The following is a 24,060-nucleotide window of genomic DNA, read 5'->3' on the forward strand; positions in this document are numbered from 1 at the left end:
TTTCCATCACTGGCTTAGTAACAGTTTTGAAAGTTCTTCAGAAGGTTTTGAAGTATTGTTGTATGGAGAGTTCCAGCTGGCTTTCAGTTCAGATGGGACTGGGTCAGAATTTTTTAATTTTCCTTGGTCTTTTTGAAAGACATACAAATGGTAAACTGGTGCACAGGTGCTAACAGATTAAAAATGGGTAATACAAAGGAACATTTAATAGTAACAGAGGTATCTGAATGTCTTGTTATTCAAAAATAGAAAAGGGAAATCTTTCACTGTTTTTGAGCAACAGAGGCTGCCCCTTCAGATGAGCCAATGAGCTAATACTGAAAATAGAGCTAACTGGTGCAGTGGTAGATGGTGATGACATAGGCTTCTACCCAAGGTTTTTTCTCTCTTCACCGTTTATTGAGGTAACATTTAGCTAGTTGTTAGCCTATTTATAGCTGCCATCTCGGTCATGTTTTTAACAGCGCTTACTTTGCAATGTGGTTATAGAAACACACTCTCGGCAATACATTAAGACCTGTGCAGTTTTTGATATAGGTAATGGCCTGATGGGCCAGGGCCATTAAAAAACGATTAGCCTGTTTCGGCCAGTCACAAGTCGGTTCGCCTGTGATGCTAACTGTCTGAAGCTCACCCTCGATTACCTGACAAGTTTGTTCTTGCAGTCAGTGTTATCACCTCAGTAGTTCAAAAATAGTGTCAAAGAAAGCAAATGAGGCTACTAAGAGAAAGAGGAGCTTATTACTGTCATGGAAAATGGTGGATGCTCAGTTTACTGGCAATTCCTTGCCAAACCTTTTTCAAAGAGGCCCACTACCTACAGAAAACAGGCATTCGATGTGCAGCACAAGAGCCACTAACATTTACAAAGTGTGCTGGCGAGGTAGGTGGCAGACAATGTGCCCGCTGGGCCGCTTCATGCCTGGACACAATGAGCAAACAATGACACATTCCAGCGGGTGGAGAAGTTAATCAACACTCCTTACCACATTGTAAACAGCAAGCCCCCCTTCACCCCTTATGAAAGAACGGTTGCCCTTCTCAAGAAGAGCAGAGATGATGTTGGCTCTCAGCGCATCACTGGTGCAGCATGTCGGAGGTGAGTCATCTGTGACGTGTTACTGTAACCTGACTCACTGGAGGAGCAACAACAGTGTTCACACACTTCACACACACGAGGTTGCTCCTCATTAGTTTGGAGGGTCCAGACGTGGAGCACTTTCAAATCATGCCAGTATTGAAAAGGTGGTTCGAGGAGGTAGACAGAAGGAGCTTGCAGTGAAAGATCCACAATTCTCACCGAATGTATTAATATGAATGAAATGAAAAAAATCAAGTTTTTCTGCTCTTTTTTTCTGGGACAGTAAAAATATTCACTAGCAAGTAAAACTCTGATGTACTGGTCAGAGAGGGGAAAATGTTACATTGGAGTCTGGCATGTTTTGTTGTAACAAAGTGTGATTCAACATGCTTAATCTTTAACATGAGTGTCACACTTTACAGCCCTTTTAAAACATAACAGTGATTCACTGGTTTGAGTTAGCCTGTATATTTTATTCCTGCCATTCAACATAAAGAATGCTCAAATAGTGAGTTCAGTAGAATACTGCCTCTTAGAATGATTAGCAGAGTGCTTGCATATCCCTAGAATGGACTAATAGCAGTTCTGAGTTTTCCTGCGATAGTGACAGTCAAAAATCAAGAATAACCACATGTATGGAGAGTTAAATGAACATGTTGGGAATGTATTTGTGAGTGAATGAGCGAGAAGGACTGATCATCCTGTTAGTCGGTCATGTATGGGCAGCTTTATTGACTTCATTGATTCTGTGTGCTATTAGAACTGTAATCTAAAGGACATGTCAGAGTGATGTAATTGGGTTTGCAGGCCTTGTTACACAACAAAGTCCAGTAGCACCAGCACTACCGAGGCAATGGGGACAGAAAAAAGAGATACACAAAGCAACTAATATATAATGATAAAAATTGTCATATAGCCCTGCGATGGACTGGCGACCTGTCCAGGGTGTATCCTGCCTTCCGCCCGAAGACTGCTGGGATAGGCTCCGGCACCCCCCGCGACCCTGACGGAGAAGCGGCTTAGGAAATGGATGGATGGATGGAAATTGTCATATATAATGACAAAAATTTTTAGGTAAACCAGAGACAAACATGGCTAACCTGTAATGTGAGGACATGCAAAATTATCCCGACTTTGTAAAGTGCTTTTTTCACAAGTTTCATGTTTATGTGGATGAATAAAATCATTTCTTTTTGGTCACTGAGGTTAAGATTATGATTAGGTTTAGGATTTGGCTTGTGATGACATAAGGGCAGTGTCTTAACACAGTGTGTCACAGAGTGGACATGCCAATACAGTGTGCTGGGATATCTGGATTTGAACGTTAGTACAAATTAAGTTACATGCTTACATATCATTTGCAAATGGAGCAGGTAGTACACAGAGCAATACTGATAGTGGAGCTCTAGAATGTCCACTCATGTTAACATTTAGGTGCTGCTAATTGAATTAATTACTTAAGCCGCAAGTTTTTTTTCAGTTCTTGATTTTAAGAAATATCATTCAATAAATAGGGCTGCACAGTGGAGACAAAATACTCAATGCAAAATACACTATTTTGACATTTTATTGAAATTGTTGTTGGACATTGCTATGGTATCCCAGGTAGTTGCTAGGGTATTGTTAGGCTGTTAATATGCTATCCCGGATGGTTGCTAAGCTGTTGGTAACGCATTGCTATGGTATCCCAGATGGTTGCTAAAGTGTTGCTAGGTCATTTGTGTAGCATCCCAGGTGGTTGCTAAGGTATTGCTATAGTATGTGTGATGTATGCATAGCAGTATGAACACCTGTATGAACACTTAATGTTGAATCAGTTAAAAAAGCAAAAGGACACACATACAGATCCTTTTAATATAAGGCTCTAATGTGTTTTTTTTTTTTTCTTTCTTTCTTTCTTTCTTTCTCTCTTTCTTTCTCTCTTTCTTTCTTTCTTTCTCTCTTTCTCTCTTTCTTTCTTTCTTTCTTTCTTTCTTTCTTTCTTTCTTTCTTTCTTTCTTTCTTTCTTTCTTTCTTTCTTTCTCTCTCTCTTTCTTTCTTTCTCTCTCTCTTTCTTTCTTTCTTTCTCTCTCTTTCTTTCTTTCTTTCTCTCTCTTTCTTTCTTTCTTTCTCTCTCTTTCTTTCTTTCTTTCTTTCTCTCTCTCCCTCTCCCTCTCTCCCTCTCTCTCTCTCTCTCCCTCTCTCTCTCCCTCTCTCCCTCCCTCTCTCTCTCTATGTGTGTGTGTGCTCTGGGCCGCTATGTGTGCTCTGGGCCAAGGTGAGCGTCTGTCCACACATGCCTCTGTCACTATCTTTAGCACCTGTGTGACTGAGGAGGCTATAATGTGTGTGTGTGTGTGTGTGTGTGTGTGTGTGTGTGTGTGTGTGTGTGTGTGTGTGTGTGTTTGACCCGTCTGAGACTGGCATTAATAGCAGTGTCCTATTTAGCACTGCATTAAGGCTGACCTAAGGTCAGCTACGTTCAGATGTGAACTTGTTTATCTTGGGATTTCCCATTACGCTCAGACACATGCTGACTTCATCAGAGCTTTCCTTTTTTCACTCTCAAGCTGAATTGAATTAACCATTAACTCAGTCCACAGAGCAGTAATGAGGTTTAGTTTTGGAGGGAAGGCAATGAGTAAAAATGCTGAATGTAATTAATATGATAAATGTGACAAATGATTTTAACAGGATTTGCTGTGTAAATGTTGTTGTTGTGGTGTATTTTTAGGCTGTGTGTATATATGCATATCTGTTTGTTTGTGTGTGTTTATGTTGGGATGGGGGTTGGGGGAGCTTTGATGGTTCCACACAGATACTTAGTCCTGGCCTTATCAGTTTGCTGTTAGTGGAGCTGCAGGAGCAGTTAAGCCTGAGGAGTCATTAGGAGCAAATGGAGTGTGAGTGTGAGTGTGAGTGTGAGTGTGAGTGTGAGTGTGAGTGTGAGTGTGAGTGTGAGCACATGTGTGCTTGTTTTCATACATTTTCAGGACAAAAATCTGACTTTGACTTTTTAAACTGAAAAAGCAAAATCTTTACAGTATATAATATAAATTATATATACATATATGTCGGAACAAAACCTTCTATCTGCAAAATTAAAACTTTACAGGAGAAGGAAAAAACATGTACTGTACTTCTAATGTAAGTCAATAGACAGAAGTAAATTTTGGCCATTTCTTTAGGTCAATTTGTCATGAAATATACACAGAATATAAATGGCAAAATGCATTCGTATACAATTTTTGTATATATATTATAATTATTATATTGTGGTTGGGATAGTGTAGTGGGTAACACCTCTGCCTTCTGTAGACTGGGGTTCAATCCCCACTTGGGCAAGCACCCTACACTATACCAATAAGAGTCCTTAGGCAAGACTCCTAACATCACCTTCGCCTACCTGTGTAAATGATCAAACTAAGTTGCTCTGGATAAGAGCGTCTGCCAAATGCCATAAATGTAAATGTAAATGTATATATTGTCTATTTTTATTTCTCCATCATTTGAGTGCAGCAGATCCTTTACATTGTGAGAAATGTTCATGATGAATAGACCAATAGAAATTCTCCAGATTAGCTTGTAATAAAACCTAAAAACTAGGAATATATAAAAATGATCACATGTATGAGGTGAGTGGCAGTAGATGCCAGATTAGACACACATTAATTATGTGTTTATTAAATGATTTCATATTTTAAGTCTACAGTTATTTAATATAATTGTGTAATTACATAATAAATTATACAGTTACATAATCAATTAGAATTGCATTATTCAGTGTCCATTCTGTATCCAGATGTTCATGTCAGCCCTTGACTTTTCTGTTTGTTTCAATGTCAAAAAGAAAAACATGGCAGAAATATTGTTCTTTTTTCATTCTGAAAAAATAAGACTGCACACAAGAATATCTTTTTATCAGATTCAGATCACAGTGAACTCTCCCCGCTTCTACATACAAAAACAAATGTGGTAAAAATGTAGAATCTGTACTTCCAATAGAAAGAAATACAGCATGACTCTGTGGTTGCCAGTGATAATTGTCACTTACAAAGGTTGAAGATGTATCTTATGAACAGTAAATCAGTGTTAAATGTTATGTACATATAAAAGAACATGTATAAGTCAGTACTGTGTGTTTCTCTGAGGAATTTGCTGCAGTTTTGGATGTTTTCACAGTGAACCTTTAAGCAGATTAGCCAACAAAGGCCTTTATTGTTTGCAATGACTGGATTCCATGCATTTGAATGCCAGCACCAACCACTCCAGCCATTTCTATCATGCCTTTTTCAGTAGCATTCACTGTACAGACAAACCATCATTATATCACTCCCTTCCAGCAAATAGAGTCTGAGATGAGGTCTCAGCGGGAAATGTAAACAGTGTAGGTGTGCGGTTCCTGATGGCTGCCATAGCAATGAACTCTTTATAGATTCTGTTCTTCTCTGCTAATTACATGCTTTCTCAACAAGCGCTGCCACATTTATTTGGTTATTGAATATGTAAAGAAGCAGTAATAAAGCTGAATATTCATAGATTTAGATTTTGTCACAGTGTCATTTTGAATTAGAAAACACTCTAGTGAAACGAATCAGAAACCAGTCTTTCCATAGTGATGAGAATTGCGTTCTGATTTTAACACGCCCACTGAAAAATGCTTGCAGTGTGTCCCATAATACAGGCTGTATGGAGTTTCTTTTATACAGTGTTAGGAAACATAGTAAACATAGTAACATAAACTTTAGTACAATTGAACTAATGAGAAACTGTAGAGACTATCTCAGTTTCTATCAAATGCTTGTCATTTTTATGTCCATCTATTAAAATGTTTATTTATAGATGCTCAGTAATATCAAGTGTACAGTTTAAAATGCTATACTGCTGAGGTAGATTATGTTGTTGTAGCTAATCAGGTTGAACAAAAAACAAAACAAAAACAAAATTAGCCATCATGCTAATGTTAGCTCAATTACATGACAAAAAACTTGGACAGAATCCATTGCCATCTAGAAATGCAGAGAGAGGAGGATTCCATCAACTGACTAGCAATTTTTTGTAAGCAAAAAGAACAAAGCAACATCGTTTCTGCTGAACTGAGAGAATAAGTGAGGAAGAAACATTTAAAAGAAATATACATGTTGTTTAATACATTATGTTTCAGAGAGTGGGTCAGTTGCTGATGAACTTGCCTAATGGACGTTAAGTGAAATATGAGAAAAAAATGTCAGTGTATTTATTCGAATGTATATTATAAACTCACTGCTGAGGTAAATTGTTTCAAAATTTGCTTAGATGCCTAAAACCTTCGTACAGTACTGTAATTTCTAGACCGGTTATACTTCTGGGTCGCGATGGTGAGGGGTGTTGGAGCCTATCCCAGCGGTCATTTGGTGGAAGGCAATATAAGCACCCTGGACAGGTCTAGCATCATGACATTTTTAACAATTTAATGTAGGCTAAAAATGAAAATGGTCAGATTTGTTGGTGATTTTGAGATAATAAGCTGAGGGTTAAGATGACTAGTAATCAGTTAGACCTTTTGGCCCTAAAATGAAGGATATGGTTGAAAATGAAGTACTTGTATAGTGTGCTTCATTTTAAAATCCTTAATTAACAACATTTCCTAACATAGATAGATCATGTTTTAGAGTGAGCTCTTCAACTGAAACAGCATGTTAAGTGACATATACAGATTTTAAATTGAACAAGCATAAATAATATTGGACCAGTACTGAAATCAGGATAAGAATCAGTATTGCAGGGAAAAAGTTAGATCGGTTCATCCCTTTTAAAATACAGGCCCCAGAATATCAACATCCAGTTTATTCCTCTGCCACATTCAAGGGCGAAAATTGGGGAGATTGAATTCTTTTTGGAACGTTCCACCTACCACTATGGTCTGTGGAATGTTGATGCTGCCAGTCAGTGCCAAATATTTCTGTAACAGCTCCATTTAAAACAGTGGAATATCTGGTTGTCCATCTACTGCCAGCATATGAAGGCAACATGAAGCTCCACAGTGCTTCAGAAATAGCACCTCTCCAAAGTTCACTTTGGCTGCATCAGAATATGTCAAATACATTCTGCTTCACTGAATATCAGTAGCCACTCATCCTAGCTCTCAGATTGGTGGGTGTGTGGGCGTTGGTGGTGTATTGGTGGGTGAGTGTGGGCGTTGGTGGTGTATTGGTGGGTGGGTGTGGCCATCAGTGTAGCCGTAAATGTACAAGGAGTGACCTACTTTGACCCAGCTAGCTAACGGTTTCTCTTGAGGTAGTTGGCATGCTGCCGGAGCTATTTGCAGGCTGGATAATTGGCTAGCGTGAGCATTCAGTGATGGCCACAAGATACAACCCACATGGACTGATGCTGTTATTAGCCAGCATGCACTTTGGGCAGTCAGCCAGAAATCTGGACTTTACAAGGGACCGTCATAAAGTTCTATTATATATTGAGCTACATATAATGGAGTGCTGATAATGTCGTCAGTGACAGCAAGTAGCCACAAGTTAGTATTATGAATTATGAACTCTGTGATGTAAACACACTACTCAGTCACTGTCACTGTGTCTTCTTAGTCACAAAACTTCTTTTATGGTATAAAGAGCCTTCATGATCAATCTTGAGAAATATCAGTCTGATTCCTGTGAAAATTCATAGGTGATGTTGCAATGGGAATGCGACAAGATGACTGAAAAAAAAACATTATGATTAAAAACTGTTGGAGCGCATAAAACACTGGTGATCCATTGTACTGTGGGTTACATTGTGCCTTGCATTAGTCTTTTTTAGCATGTTTAGTCAAACTGTTCTTTTAAGTAATCTAATCCACAGGGCATCATTTAAAGGTGCCTTAAGGGCCACTCATAATATATATTACAGTGACTCATAGAAATTAAAATGTGTCATTGCGTGTGTGTGTGTGTGTGTGTAAGAAGAGGAGGCTCTGGCCTCCGGCACACTAATCACATTACTAAGGTTTTACTGACATTGCGCGCGCGCGCACACACACACACACACACACACACACACACACACACACACACACACACACGCGCGCTGATATAACTATCCAAGCTCCCAGTTGTCCTTCATTTCAAGCAATGGAAAATCCCAGCATGTCTGCTGTAGATGTCTAACAAACCTGATATTTATGCAGCTAGAGCTATTTAAAGGGCCCATATCCTACAATTTGTCCTATATAATTTATTTTTGACACTTTGTGTGGTTTTATGTCCCCAAACATTACAATTCATGTTAAATGACAATTTTCCAACCTCTTCTTATTCCTTAGAATTAAACAGACTGTTTTGCTGCTTTGTTATTTATTTATTTATTTTTTATTTTTTTTTAAATCGACTTTTGTCTTTGGGGTCATCTCAAATAATATATGTAATGTAATATAATAATAATAATATATAAATAAAACCAGAAACAATGATTTACAAATAATTTCTAAACCATACACTAAAAAAACATATTTAATGTTCTTAATATTAAATATCTCAAACTTTTATTGTTTTTTGCAAATATTCACTCATTTTGGATTTGATGCCTACAACACGTTCCAAAGAAGTTGGGACAGGGGCAACAAAAGACTGGGAAAGTTGAGGAATGCTCAAAAAACATTCCACAGGTGAGCAGGTTAATTGGAATTGGTGAGTGTCATGATTGGGTATAAAGGGAGCATCTCTGAAAGGCTCAGGCGTTCACAAGCAAGGATGGGGTGAGGTTCACCACTTTGTGAACAACTGCGTGAGCAAATAGTCCAACAGTTTAAGAACAATGTTTCTCAATGTGCAATTGCAAGGAATTTCGGGATTTCATCATCTAAATTCCATAATATCATCAAAAGATTCAGAGAATCTGGAGAAATCTCTGCAAGTAAGCGGCAAGGCGATTCCCATGACCTTCGATCCCTCAGGTGGCACTGCATTAAAAACCAACATCATTCTGTAACGGATATTATCACATGGGCTCAGGAACACTTCAGAAAACCACTGTCAGTGAACACAGTTCGTCGCTCCATCTACAAGTGCAAGTTAAAACTCTGCCGTGCAAAGCGAAAGCCATATATCAACAACACCCAGAAACCCTGCCGGCTTCTCTGGGCCCGAGCTCATCTGAGATGGACTGACGCAAAGTGGAAAAGTGTCCTGTGGTCTGACGAGTCCACATTTCAAATTGTTTTTGGAAATCATGGACGTCGTGTCCTCCGGGCCAAAGAGGAAAAGGACTGTCCAGATTGTTCTCAGCGCAAAGTTCAAAAGCCGACATCTCTGATGGTGTGGGGGTGTGTTAGTGCCCATGGCATGGGTAACTTGCACATCTGTGAAGGCACCATTAATGCTGAAAGGTACATACAGGTTTTGGAGCAACATATGCTGCCATCCAAGCAACGTCTTTTTCAGGGATGTCCCTGCTTATTTCAGCAAGACAATGCCAAGCCACATTCTGCACATTACAACAGCGTGGCTTCATAGTAAAAGAGTGCGGGTACTAGACTGGCCTGCCTCTTACGACAATGGAGACCCCGGACTGTTGAGCAAGAATGGGAAAGAATTCCACCTACAAAGCTTCAACAATTAGTGTCCTCAGTTCCCAAACGCTCATTGAGTGTTTTTAAAAGGAAAGTTAATGTAACGCAGTGGTAAACATGCCCCTGCCCCAACTTCTTTGGAACGTGTTGCAGGCATCAAATTCAAAATGAGTGAATATTTGCAAAAAACAGTAAAGTTTATGTTTGAACATTAAATGTCTTGTCTTTGTAGTGTATTCAATTGAATATAGGTTGAAAAGGATTTGCAAATCATTGTATTCTGTTTTTATTTGTTTTACACAACGTCCCAACTTCATTGGAATTGGGGTTGTAATTAAAAGGCCATTTTTGCAACTTATAAAAGTAGGAAAACATAGGAAATGGCACTTTTAAAAATGCTGAGTGTCAATGCTCCTATCTCTGGGGGACAGTTTATACAGGCTTAAACAGTGATGCTGTTGTGTTTGGATTGGAGAGGTGGTACCACCAAGTATCATTATAAAACATTACTCAATGCAGTTCATCACTTACGTAACAGCACCCATTCTGAGAATCAGCTTGCTATAGCTGAGGAGTCCTCCTTTTAAACCTATATTTAAGAATACCCTGTCTATTCCCCACACACAGCTCTGTTTCTCCCTCTTACATGAGCAGAGGTGTTATTTAAGTATTCATGTTTGCTGAAGAGAATAAAATGGCTCAGAAGAGAGAAGTTTAATTCACATGCTCTAATCCTAATCCACACGGCATCTTTTAAAAGTGCTTAGGGTCACGAATAATGCAGTATATATTACAGTGACTCATAGGAATTAATGCATGAACACAGACACACACTCTCAGGGCCTTTACGCGGTTGATGTGTAAATGAATGAAATGTTCTCTTTGTAGCTTCATACTCTGTTATTGCTGTTTTGGTTGCATTTTCTTCTTTAAACCTGTATGCTTGGTAGCTTTTCAGCTGCAATACAGCCAGTAGCTCTGCTTTCTAATTAGAACATGAAGTGGGGTTTTTGGCAAGAATATAAAAAGTCTTTATGAAATTGGGACACAAGCACAGCTGTGAAGACCCAGTATCGATTCAGGGAGAGAGAGAGAGAGGACGAGGGAGCAAAGGCAAAACTTGCTAATTAGAGAATGAGTGATATCACTTAAAGAAACCAGTACTGAAACTTGGTAAACAATAAACATTGTATACAATGCAGTTGTATTAGGAATGACAAAGTCAAAGATAAATAAGTGAAAAAGCAGGAGTTTCTAAAACTGCAGTTCAAATTATTTACATAAACGATACAGAGAAAATGGAATATTAACAACCGAGGATAAACAGTGTTATACATCTCTGAGAGACATGAGATCATCAAGCTCCACTCTTGCTTCAGATCTGAAAAATCCACAGGATTTCCTGTCCAACCTTCCACTGTGAAAAGAGAACACTGTGAATCTGAAGGGATGTGCAGCTATCGAGAAGTCAATAATGAGAACAAGAACCAGAGAAAAAGAAAGAAACACTGTAATAGAAACTGGACATCAGAGATGTGCATTAAAGTCTCATTGGAAGCAAGAGAAAGCAGCTTGGGATGCTTTGGATAATGAGAAGCAGAAAATGTAAACAAGACTGAACTTTGGGGGCTATATATATATATATATATATATAGTGTGTGTGTGTGTGTGTGTAAAGTATGTATATTTGCATATAGTACAGCATAAGTTATGTACATTTTTATATAGTACAGCATATTTATGCACAGTACTATACATTTCAAAAGTTTAAGATCATAATAATTCCTTTTATACTAGTTATATTGAATTCTAATATGATGTCTAAAGACCTGGTTGAAAATATGTACCTGGAGGTGAATTGTACCAGTTTTATTGGTCCATTCATCATGAAATCGTAAGATGCTGTTTTCAAATAATGTAAAAATGAAATTCAATTTGGAAATTTGGAAAAAACAGGTATTAAGGTATTTAAAAGCAGTGATTTTAGAAACTGTGGCGACATGCTGAGCTGGCTACTCCTTGTTCTTATTTTACATGTAGCTACTGTTGCTATCATGCAATCTACTGTATGTTTTATGTTATGCTTTTCTACAAGCAGTTCTTTCATATTCCAGGCTAAATGTGTCACAAAATCTGATCATATTTGCTCTTTTCTCCCTACGATCTTGCATTTTCTGCTGACATTGGAACAATGCCATCTCTGATGCTAATGTATGCCACACTTGCCCTTTACATTAAGCCCTGTTGCCTGTCATGCTCTGTCTTAAAATAAGCAGGTGTTTGGTGGTAACTGCTACTTCCTTTGGAATATCCTGTGTATTCTGTGCCTGGAAAACTGCGAAGGACTTTTTTTATTTACTGCACCCCCGCTTTCTCCTTTTCTTTTCTTTCAGTCAGGTTACCACGCAACAGCACCATTCTGTAGGCAGGAGGCCGGCCGCAGGAGCTCAGCTGTGCAGGGCTCATTGTGGGGTTGAAAAGCTGGTGCTGTCTCAGAGCTTGGGCTTTTTGTGTGCGTGTTTGTGTGTGTAATTGAAGGATGAGGTGGGCACCACTGTGAGCACTGGCAACGTCACATTACGAAATTCCAGCACACCCTCTGTGCTTCCAGAATGCTAAAACATGCTTCCAGCTTGGTCGCTGACAGATGGAGAGACATGAATGAGGCCTTTCTAATGTTATGAATAGCAGTTTTAAGCTAATAGTCATTCAAGTAGTAAATGAATGCAAACGTAACTTAGCAGTATCTTCTACCTTTAAATTCAGACATCTACAAAGCCTACACTTAAGGAAAAATGGTTGCATACTGTTTAGTGCAGCCAAAAAGGCTTATATTTGTTGTACATTTGTCATGTTTTTTCATTGTTCAGTATGTAATATGCAGAATGTTCTATGCAAAGAAACAGCAATAGAACAATAGATTTGAACAAAAAGTGTTGTTGGGCTCAAGTCAGGTTCAGAATGAGAAGTTCGGACAGAAAGGATTTTTAAGGCCATATTCAGGTCCAAAATTTATGGTTTGATAGAAGCTGATATACTGAAATAAAAAATAACAAGTTATAGGTACTTTTATTATTATAACAAAACAAAATGTGCCAGACACTTGCTGTAAAAAAAAAAAGAAAGAAAACCTGAAATAAGGCTTTACTTAAAAAGGGTTTTACAATACTCATGGAGAGACAGGCAGTAGTCAAATCCTGAACAAACATAACAAACAATATCGGACAACCAGATCCGAAAGGGCAAAGACAATAAAGGCAAAGTCAAGCAGTCCAAACACATTTAGAAAACACAAAGTAATACACAGACAGAAATCCTCAGTAGCTCTATAGAGAGAAGCAAATACCTCGCAAATATTCTGTGCTAAAGCCTGGGCTTAAATACTAAACTAAAGCTAGTCATATGACATACAGCATGGGTGACACAAGTCAGCATTCAGGTGAACTGGGAAATGGAGTCTTTACAAATGTCAGAGCTGGGGGTGTTAGTACTTGTTAGTACTTGTTAGTACTTTTTCACTGTAATGTTACTTTTAGAGAGTGACTTTTTTAGTATTTCAGTCATTTTACTGTGTAATAATATCATTTGAGAGTATAACACTGCTTTTCAAACCTAAGGGAACAGTTAGCTGGCTGGCTAACTAATCTTAGCTAAATAGCTACTGTGTATTTTTACCACTTTCTTTTTATTTAGTCACTGTAGAATTACAAATAGAACAGCTCTTTATTAAACATAAAGCTTTTGCTTATATGTGCTAATGTGTGTACCTGTTTAATGTAGTTAATGAAAGCTAATGTTAGCTTACATAGGCAATAAATGTAAGGTAATGAGTTAGCTTAAGTAGTCAGTAAATCTAATGAAATTTTTCAATAAATCTAATGAAAATTTGAAGGAAATACTACTTTTGAGTAACTTACAGTAACTTACAGTATATGTCCAAATTTAGTAGGCATTTAGTTAGCCAAGATTACTTCTGAGATCAAGGGTATTACTAGAAATGTAGTCCTTGTTTACTGTGGTAACAGCCTCAACTCCTCTGGGAAGGCTTTTCACTAGATGTTGGAACATTGCTGTGAAAATTTGATTGCATTCTGCCAGGTTCTGATTTTGGACGGCCAGTTTTGGGTCACAAACACTACTTCAACTCATCCTAAAAGTACTGGATGGAAACTCCATCAGTCTAGAGAACATATACCCTTCTAGTTGGTGCTTGGCATTGGGCATAATGACCTTAGGCTCATGTGCAGCTGTTCCAGCATCCTATTCTTTTGACAGTGCTTTTCTGTGGCAATTATACAAGCTGTGTTAACAATGGGTGTATCCTGAACAACTTATTTACTCTTAGTTCTGTAGTTTTCTTTGTTAATTCTAATATTAAAATTAATTATCTGTACAGCAGCAGAACACTTAAGTAGATTTTTGCACTGTTTCCACCACTGACTGTATATTATGCTAAGTTATGAACTAGAGCTATTATCTAGGGATTCTGTGGCCTAGCACTGAGCTTTCTTTAAAGCTCCAGTAGCATGAATGGTCAGTATATGCTTGAGGAAATATCCAATACTGTGACAGGCTTTAAGCAGCATTAAAGTATTAGGTAAAGGATTTACATGGTTGTTGATGGGGGTTTTACAGATGTAGCGTTGTGGATTTGAGGTATATGAGCTGTAGGAAGTCCTGATTGCTTGGATGCCGCCTACAGCCTAAAGACTTTTAAAGCAGGAAGTGGCTTTGAAACAGGATGTCTGAGAAGAAGCTGTAAAGTTCAGACTGCAAGTGTCATCAACGTTTAGCCAACTCAACTTTATAAGATCTGTGTTGCTCATAAGTTTAAGGTATTTTAAGTGCACAAATGATACTGAATCTACGGTTGTAGCATCATTGCATTTTTGGAATCATCATTGTTATTTTATACTGTAAGTCACTTATTGGCTGATTAATAGATAAAATCCATTCAGAAAGAGTTTTATCTGGTCACATATGTTACTATGTTATTTTGTCATTGGGCAAATCATGATAAAGCTCATGCAACAGGCCCATAGACTGCACTGGATTTGCAATGCCTTACATAAGGCTATTAAGCACCGATAGAATATTGGCTTTCAAGCTGACCAAACACTGCTGGTAATGGCTTAAAATTGCTTTGTGAACCAAACAGAGAACAAGTAGTGTGGTTGACAAAGTGCTTTACTTTTTAGGTCCCAGTTCTCATGACACATCTCATCAAATGAGAATTCAGGTTCTTAATTTTCTGTTCCCACTCCAATCCAAACCATTCTGTTCAATTTGAAGAGCAAATAAATTTTGTAGTCAGTGTTTTAATTATTGCCACATCTTTCCATCTGCTTTCTTCTGCTAATATGTCAGCCAGTATTCACGGCTCGTATTTTTGGTATCTCCCAACGCACTCAGTGTGCTTTGACTGCTGTGCCGGCAAAATTTGTTCCATTTAGCTCTTCCTCAGCATGCCTCGGTCTCGCTACACTGGTCATGCTGGGAACCCTGCGGCGTCTGAGGGCAAAAGGACGACAGTGCCATCATAGCGAGAAATTACAATCATGATAGCTCTGAAAGTGGAGCAGCGCTACAGTTACAGTTGTAAATAAAGCATATCATAGGACAACCTCATAACATTTCATTTTGCTGCCGTTGAAAATGGATGTAGGTCAGACATTAGGCCAGTTGCACCAACAAACAGTTGAATAAACTGAATACTTCATTTGTTAATCTCAAATTATATTGCCTCATAGGTTACAGCCTGATTAATTCCCTGCAAAATATCTCACTTTGACACTCAATAGGCACTTTAGCTCTGTGCTGGTGATTCCTGAGTGCAAGTATGAATGTAGCCAGCTGGGAGCTTAGACTGCTGACTGTTTTATTGCATAAGGCTCCACCTTTCCCCTCATCCACTCTTTCACTCATTCAAAGCTAGCGCTGCTGTTCAGAGCACCAAGGGTGGTTTGGAGTGCCTCAAGGGTCTACATTAGGCTGTATGCTGGATCTACAAGTAAAGGTATACTTAATGACAGAGTTTGGAGTGATTTAGAGATACAGGATGTGGAGTTAGATGCGGTGATACAGAGGCATTAAGAGCATTCTGCTAGACAGAAAGGGGTCAGAGAACAGATGAGTTGGGGTCAAGATGGATCCCATAGACCCTGACCTGGAGCCTCTCGGCGACATTGCTACTGACAGGATCAAGATTCATAAGAGCAACATCAACCTTAGTAAGTGACTAACTACAGTGACAAGCTTATTGCTGTCTTAACTTGTGTCCCACAGAGTTTTCTTCACAGAGTTTTGTTGTCGAAAGAAAAACATAATATGTCCAAAATGGTAATTTTCCAATAGATGTGGGAAGTGTTCTGAATTTTTAAGTGTAATTTAAAGACAATTCCCCTGGTTTTTCAAAAAAATCTGCATAATTCAGTCACTGAGATGTAAGCAAAGTCATGTGGAGTGGTCTAATATGAAATTGCTCACTCTAGAGAAACTTACAGGAACCAGAGGTCACAGTATATACAATGCAACTATAGACATTTTATCTTCCAGAATGACCAGTGAACCTACACAAATCATCTACATTTGGATATGTAATACTGATCATGCTAAAATAATGGTAATTCTAAAAACAAAACAAATACAAAACATTTTGTACTACAACACCCAGTGGCATCAGATGGCATATTTGTAACCATTTCATGTAATAAAACTTTCTGTAATGTAGATTTTAGAGGCATTAAAGTCTTCAGAAGTCTGTTTCCTGTCTCCACCACTGTGATCAGTTTTATAGAATCTTACCAATTCAGGATTGAACATTTACACTAGATGTTGGAAAATTGCTGTGAGGATTTGATTGCTTTCCTCCAGGTACTGATGTTGGACCATCAGTTCTGGATCATCCATGAAATGGTCTCCTGCTCATTTGTAAATGGTGTAAGAAAACATGTTTTTGATATGATCAGCAATGCTATATTTTAACTTGGCTTTTGATGAGGAATGGAGCATTTCTATCTGTAATGCATATTTATACTAAGGTAGTTATATTCACATTTGTGTTAATTTTTCTGTGGTTGCATATAGGAATGATGCATTGAGTAAGATGGCTATTGGAGGAATGTATTTGCATGATGTTGAAATGGGGAAGTGAAACGGCTGTTGACCCAGAGTAAACCCAAAGAGCTTATCCTGACGACTAAGAGGCTGATTCAGTGAAATACTTTGCACACAAATCAATTTTGTTGGGACAGAAAAAATTAGAACGGGTAATTTCTCTTTAACTGCATATCCTTTTTAAGTCTTAAAAACTCCAGTCATAAAATCCACAATGAAATAACAGTAGTAATAATAACTTTATACAGGGTTTTTTTCATATGCATCACAAAGTCCTTTTTTATTGAAGATCAAATTTGTCAAGCACACAAGACCAAAAAAAGAGAATAAACTACTAAATTTTTCCATACATGGAAATGTGTTTTATTGTACAATACTGTAAAATTCAGAGACCCTTTGATTATTTATTTTTCAGTCAAAACACTCTTTTTATTATTGCTTTTCAGAGGTGTGCAAAAATAGATCTGCAGATTTCTTCAAAAAACCTAAAATTGAGGCTTCTGTGTATTTTTACTTATGGACATTTTGACTGTAAATACATAAATGAAGAGTGGTCTCTGACTTTTGCACAATACTGTAATTTAAATGCAGTATTTTATAGGACATTTTCAGAGGCGTCATCTTTGTGGCTGTAGGATAATGTGGTCTTCCGTTTTGGGTTCCTTCTGGGCACGTGACACACTTGACTAATGTTTGACAGACACACACACACACACACACACACACACACACACACACACACACACACACACACACACACACGCAGAGTGCTATGTTGTGACAGTGAGGGTCTCTGAGCCTGATGTGATGTAGAGTGACAGTGTGTGAGCAGGCCACCGCGTTCAATACTAATTACACAAGCAAAGAGAGCGAGAGAGTACGGGGTCATGCTCTCTGCCCCAGTGTGTTCTTCCTCTCTGCTCTTAATAGATGTACATGTGTTCTCTGGCATGGTGCGACTAGGTACGCCTAAGCCTCTTAAGATGTACAACTAAGAGGCTGGCTGGTGACCTTTGCCCCACCACTGCCCATGTACAGCGAACACATATGCTTGTCATTGTGATGGAGCTTGAGTATGTTATTTTGTAGGGGCTCAACTGATGCTGAATTAGAAGGCACAGTATACAATTCTGGAGATCAATTGTCGATATCTGAATTCAACAGTAAAACAAATACACCCTTCCCTTTAGTGCTTCTGCAGAAGCTCCACCTCTCAGATTCATGAATAAATTTGCTGTGAGTCAGCAAACTGTCGCTGCAGTTGCTGCTGTGAAGCTAACCAGCTGCTGTCACAAACATTAGCAGATGGAACAAAACAGTACTGACCTGTTGGTTAACATTACATATAGTTAACTAGATGTGCTTTTCCTGAAGGAACTGCAAGAGTGCTTGAAAAGAGCTGCGTGTGTGTGTGTGTTTCTGTGTAGGTGAACAACACCTCCTTAGGTATGTGTCTGTGTGGTGTGTGTGTGTGTGTGTGTGTGTGTCTGTGTGGTGTGTGTGAGAGGGAGAGATGTATGTGTTTGGGGGGGGAGTCAATCAAATTAACTGTCACTCTGTTATTATGCAGCTCTTAGTGGAGAAGCCTTGTTTGAGTCTGATTTGCACCGTCTGAACAAACAGTCATAACTCGGGAAATGTTTACTCTAACGCAAAAACCGGATAGATGTGTAAGATAAGACCCCTTGAGGATTATTTTGGTGTAATGTTGTGAGTATTGAGAATTATGACATTGAGTTATGACAAGTTAAACAGAGAAAATCTTGAAATTAGCAGATTCTCATTTTGAGAAATTTACATGGGAGTGAATGGGGCAGTTTTCTGGGCCTAGTGCCAAACAAATGCTCATAACTCTAAAGCTAATTGATAAAATGATGAGATATTTTGAGTTTTCAGAAAGGACAAGTTTCTCTACCATTTAAAACTGAAATGGAGTTTCTAGGTGAAAGTGTAAGGATTTTAAAGCAGATTTCCTGCATGATCAGCTGTGTCTGTGAGACTGAGTGGCCTGCATCATTGATGTCAATTAGAATTTGAAGTTCTGAACATTCTGCCATTCATTCTTATGGGAGGTTATAGGTTAATGTTACCCACCTGTCAAGCAAGAGCAACCTCCTCATGCCTTTTCATTCTTTTCAACTTTCGATGAAGCTAAAGTCAACTTCTTTTTTACCAGCTTGTTGTTCGAATTTTCCCATTCCATCTTAAATGGTGCAGCATTTACATTCATATCATTCAGCTGACAGAATGGGACTGTTGCACATCACTGTTGTCTGCACTGGTCTGAGACCAGTTTATGGGTAAGGTTTAAGGTAACCTGGTGCTGGATCAGTACAGTATCATCTAAAGTTAGTGACTGAAGAAATCAAAGCATGCTATATCATATAAAGATCATATTGCTATATATGCTATAAAGCAAGAAGTTTAAGATCATAGCTGACAGGCAGCTTAGAGAGTGAGAGGTGAAAGAATGATGTTGGTGTCTCAGAAAAGCAGGGCAAAAGTGAGAGACAAATATAGAGAATGACTTCACAGGATGGAAATGGTGAGTGAGTGAGAGAGAGGGAGAAAGAGAGAGAGAGTTCTGCTGAATCTTTGATGAGGTCTAACAGGTGGAGATGAGTGAGTGTGTTCGCACTATGCTGTATTAATCTTCTGCTCTGTCTCGCTAGTACAGCCTAATTAGAAGATGAATGTGAAATGTGGCCTGTGTGAATTATGCATTGGCTGCTCTCACAGAAAGAAACTGTACCTTCAAACATCTATTCACGGCCCATTTTTGGGACAATTTTTAATGTACATGATAGTTTATGTGTACAAATTCTGATTCATCTGAACACTAAACAGAGCTTAACCCCTTAAAATCCCAGGCTTTTACATACTAAGGCTTATTATACAGTAACTACAAGGACTTTAGTGCAGATGTGTTTATGTATTCTTAGATTATAGAAGTGTGTAATAAGACTTTGGTCCCACTAACGGGCCCATGGCCACAAGAGGTCATACTGATTAATGCATTTTTCATTTGCAAACCTGTGTACACTCCCAGAAAAAAGATACGAAATTGTCACAAGGGTGGTACCCCTAAAGTCACTGGGGTGGAACTGTCATGGTTAGTGAAGGAATTTAGTTAGGGAATTGTGCACCATATTCCATTGCAGTTATATATTTTTAAGATGTGTAGATCTCTTATGTCCTGTCTTGACGCCAAGCTTTTTATCTTGACAAAGGCAGCTTACTGTACATTTTACAGTCTAGAACCACAAACCCGGATGATAGAGTCTATATTGGAATAGTGCAATTGTGCTTCTGGAACCAATTGCACACATGGTTTTCTCACAGTAAATATAGTAAATACAGTGTACCTGTAGAAGGTCATTTGTAGCTAGGTAAGGTAATTTGATCCTACTAGCATTTGTCTGGTTATCATGAAGAGTTTTGATTGTGTCTCTCTCTATGTTTAACCTACATGACATCTATTTTCTTTTTTTTTTTTGAATGTCAAATCTGGTGGAAATGCATAGACAGACATACATTTTTGGGTGGGAGTGTGAATATGTGGGTAGACATATTTTCAAACTACGTCTCGCAGTGTCATTACATTAGGCTATAGCCTGTGACAGCCATGCAGTCACCCTCTACCTATTCCATCTCTCCCACCCTGATGCAAAACAGTAGCAGGCAACCAAAATGCAGGATTCATTGATTCAACGCCAGGGTCATTGATTCAAAGAAGACAACACTGAGATCAAATTTGAAAACTGAGATGTACAGAGATGTATACATCATGGGCATAAGCACATTTCCACGATGGGCATGAAAAATGTTATGATATCTTACCTTTGATTACTTGATGAATTAAAATAATGTTAAACATTTGCCAACTTCAGCCTTTTCAGTAAAAGAGCATTCATTACAAGTACCAAATTCACAGAAAAGTAATGGTGATGGCATTTTTTTAGATTTATTTTTGGCTTTTGAAAGGTAGAAAACATACTCTTTTGGATGTAATCTCACTTTTAAACACCCCCAGTCACATTCTTAACTGCAGCTAGAATTTCAGATTCAAGCTCTGGTTCGTTGATAATTGAGACAGTGGTGGGCAGCAGTGGTTGCTAAGCAGTAAATAGTGGACTGAGGAAAGAAGATGGACAGTGTAATGATTTCATTGGCTATTATACAATGACAGCATTCACAGAAAACAAATTCAATTTCATTATCTTAAAAAATTTGCCATAATAATTATTCTTTTATCCATTCTTTTGCAATTTGACCAGGTGAGCCTAAGAATGGTCTACCCAGGCCTATTGGGGGCTACACCCCTCCTACAACAGATGGACTAGTGTCTCTACATCAACAAGGTGAAGCTACAAGCTAGGGTTTTTAATGTGCAGAGATTTTAAAAATATCCAGCTAACACCTGCTGCTTGGCCAAAATCAGGTCACTCATGAAAGAGGCCAGTAAAAGTCTGAGTACAACAGTGGAGACAGTAATGTGCAACTGGCTGCAAAATGTATGCTGGCATTTTAGGTAAAGGTGTAATGCTGTGAAGAATGCTGTGAAAGAATGTGGTATACTTGCTCCTAAATGTAGGATGTTAACGAACTCTTATTTTTTTGCTTAAGTTACTGCTTGATGGTTTTTGTGCTTTTCTTCGCAGACTGTAGGTGTCATAAGATTGCTTAACAGATTATAGAGTGATGGATGCATTAAGGAGTTACTTCTGCTTTTCATTGTACAGCTGTGCCATTAAGTTAGTTCAGTGTACGCTGAGAAGGCCGACAAGAGTGAAGTTACATACCGTATCACTCTAATAAAGCATCCAGATTGGACTGTAACTACCTGTTGGTGGGTCATGACTGTGCGTATATATGCAGTGCACTAGTGGTCCTTTGTGAAAGGTCTCCAGCCTGGAGTGGTTCAGAATAAATAGCATTCCAGGCTTCTGGCACTGTGCAACAAATTGCTCCCATTTTGTTATTTGTGCCTGTGGTTGACTCCTACCAGTCTGTGTGGGTGGAATAAAGCAATTGAAAGGCACTGTACCTCAGAGGGCTGCTGATCGGCTAGTCTGTTTTGTGTATGTGTGTCTTCCTGTGCCTGTGCCTCATTTATTTTTAATATCATTTCCAGCATTATTGCTGGGGGTTGCTTCACATCACTCAGCATTTACTCAGCCATTAGGAGAAGTACTCTGTGCTTAGTCCTCAGACTGTTCTCTCGCTATGTGTGCACGTGTGCATGTATACATGTGTGCATATTTATAAAATGTGAGACTGCAGTCACTGGTTTTAGTTTGATATTTTTTGTAAAGCATTTGAAAAACACTCAAAAAGCAAACAAAATGCTGTCCCATAATACTACAGACTTCCACTTACCAAATGCTGTGTTAAATACAGATGCCAAAAATCAATAGTGTCCATAAACGGCAGTCAATCTGAAGTCTGTAACATAAACAGAATGCTCATCTGGTTTCATCTCAGCTAATGTTTCTAGCCTAGTCACACTGCAACTTATTTCATCTTGTGCTTCTTAGCTGGAAAACAGCGAGTTTTTGAAGAGTTAGTTGGCTAATAGCAATCATGAAAAATTCTTAATTTTATCCTTAAAGGAGCAATGTGGAACATGACACAATTAAATTCATACGACACACTCCAAATAAACAAGGGGTGAGTTGTGGTGTCCACCTCTATGGCAAAAAACCAGGAAACACACAGCCCCTCCACTTCACTCCTCTCCATCCTTACTAGTCTAGAAGAAATGTTGAGAGTCCAGCAACAAATTTCAACATCTAACTATTGTTTTGCTTCTGTTTATGTCACTTCTTTTTTTTTTTTTTGCAGCTGAATGTGGTTTCTTGCTTTGAGTGGGTGGTTGTGGTGATAATTGTCACTTGCTGAGAGCTCCAGCCATTGTTGCGTTTACTGTTCCTTTCATTGGCTACCTGTCCTTAAATGGTCTAACTGTGAGCAGTACATTCAAAGTGATTGACAAGAGATTAGAATAAGGCTTCAGACAGTGCTAGTTCATCATCCTCTCATGTTCAACTGACGGCAGACTCGATGCTACAGTGACTCACTATCGCTTCTTGAGGTACAAAGTGGTTTTATGAGAGCGGTTTTGCTGACTTTAGTAGATGTCTTTGCAGCATGATACCTACACATCTTTGACATAATGTCAAAACTGTTATTTCATCACTTGCTGTTGATAATTTTCGTTATTTTTGGACTGTTTTGAATTACAAAATCTGGCTAATTGCATCTTTAAATCTCTGACTGAAGTGTAAAGTTATTATTTATTATGTATTTATTGTGACTGTTTATGTGGTATTGCTGTGCTTTGTAGTTTTTGTATCTTGTCAGGTACGTACCTTTAGATCACAGCAGTTTCCTTAAATGGACTAAACAGATTAGAACCTCAGGCTCTTCCCTGTGTATTTTTTTGTGGTTCTTAAATATTTGAGATCCACTAAACAAGTTTAAAGCAATGGTTTACACTGCTGAAAAAAACAGCATAGACCAGTATGAATTCATGGTCCAAGCTGTTTTTTGCAAGTTGACCAGCATCGAAACACAAAAAAGAGCTCACAACAGTTCAGATACCAAACACATCTTGGCTAATTGACCATACTTGAGGGACTCAAGTGGGAAATGGTGAGAATTTTTGGACAAACAAATGCTTTGAAGATGGTGAAATGCTGTAGCAGTTTGCACAGACTGCTCAGAATCCCAGGCAGAATGTTTGGTTCCTGTTCACACTGAACACACTGTCATTGGCAAACACAGCCTGCTGTGCAAGTGCCCGGTATGTTGTGATGGAGAGCTGCTAGTGCAAATAGTGGCTGATTCAAGCCAAAATTTAATTCTGGAGCTCAGTTTGATTGATTAGAAGCAGTCGTAAACTGTCAGTTCCAGTGATTTGGTGTACAGCTAGGTTTTTTAATCTCTTCCCCCAGTATTGTCCAGGGTCTGTCTCAGTTAGCCCTTTTTGCACTGATAACTGCTTGCTGGCTTCAGGGGTCCAAACTCAGACTCTTGCTTTTAGTTTGGAGCAGTTAATAGGCCTCATATGATCATGAAATTTGTCACAGTCTCTAACAAAAACCTCTCCACAGCTCTGAAAAGGGCTCTAACTGGAGTATTTCAAGAGACTTTGCAAATTGAGCAATTTCATGCTCTCCTGCACATGCTGAATGTAACCCAAATTTCATAAGAATGCATGATCTGTGGTAGAAGCATGAAATTCAGGCCTGAGAACTTGAATGCTTGTAGGGTTGCTGTGATACCAGGGTTCAGTTCTGATACCAAGTGTAGTTTCACAAAGCTAAACACTTTCCATCAT

General features: G+C 38.6%; 1 protein-coding gene across 3 annotated transcripts in view; it reads left to right on the forward strand.

The window, feature by feature from the left end:
• The window catches only part of gramd4a (GRAM domain containing 4a), a 78,552-nt gene that overhangs the window by 27,004 nt on the left and 27,488 nt on the right, over window positions 1-24,060 (forward strand). The gene's annotated exons all lie outside the window — the stretch shown is intronic.

This window comes from Pygocentrus nattereri, chromosome 1 (genome assembly GCF_015220715.1).
Source record: "Pygocentrus nattereri isolate fPygNat1 chromosome 1, fPygNat1.pri, whole genome shotgun sequence".
In the NCBI taxonomy this organism is placed as follows: Eukaryota; Metazoa; Chordata; class Actinopteri; order Characiformes; family Serrasalmidae; genus Pygocentrus; species Pygocentrus nattereri.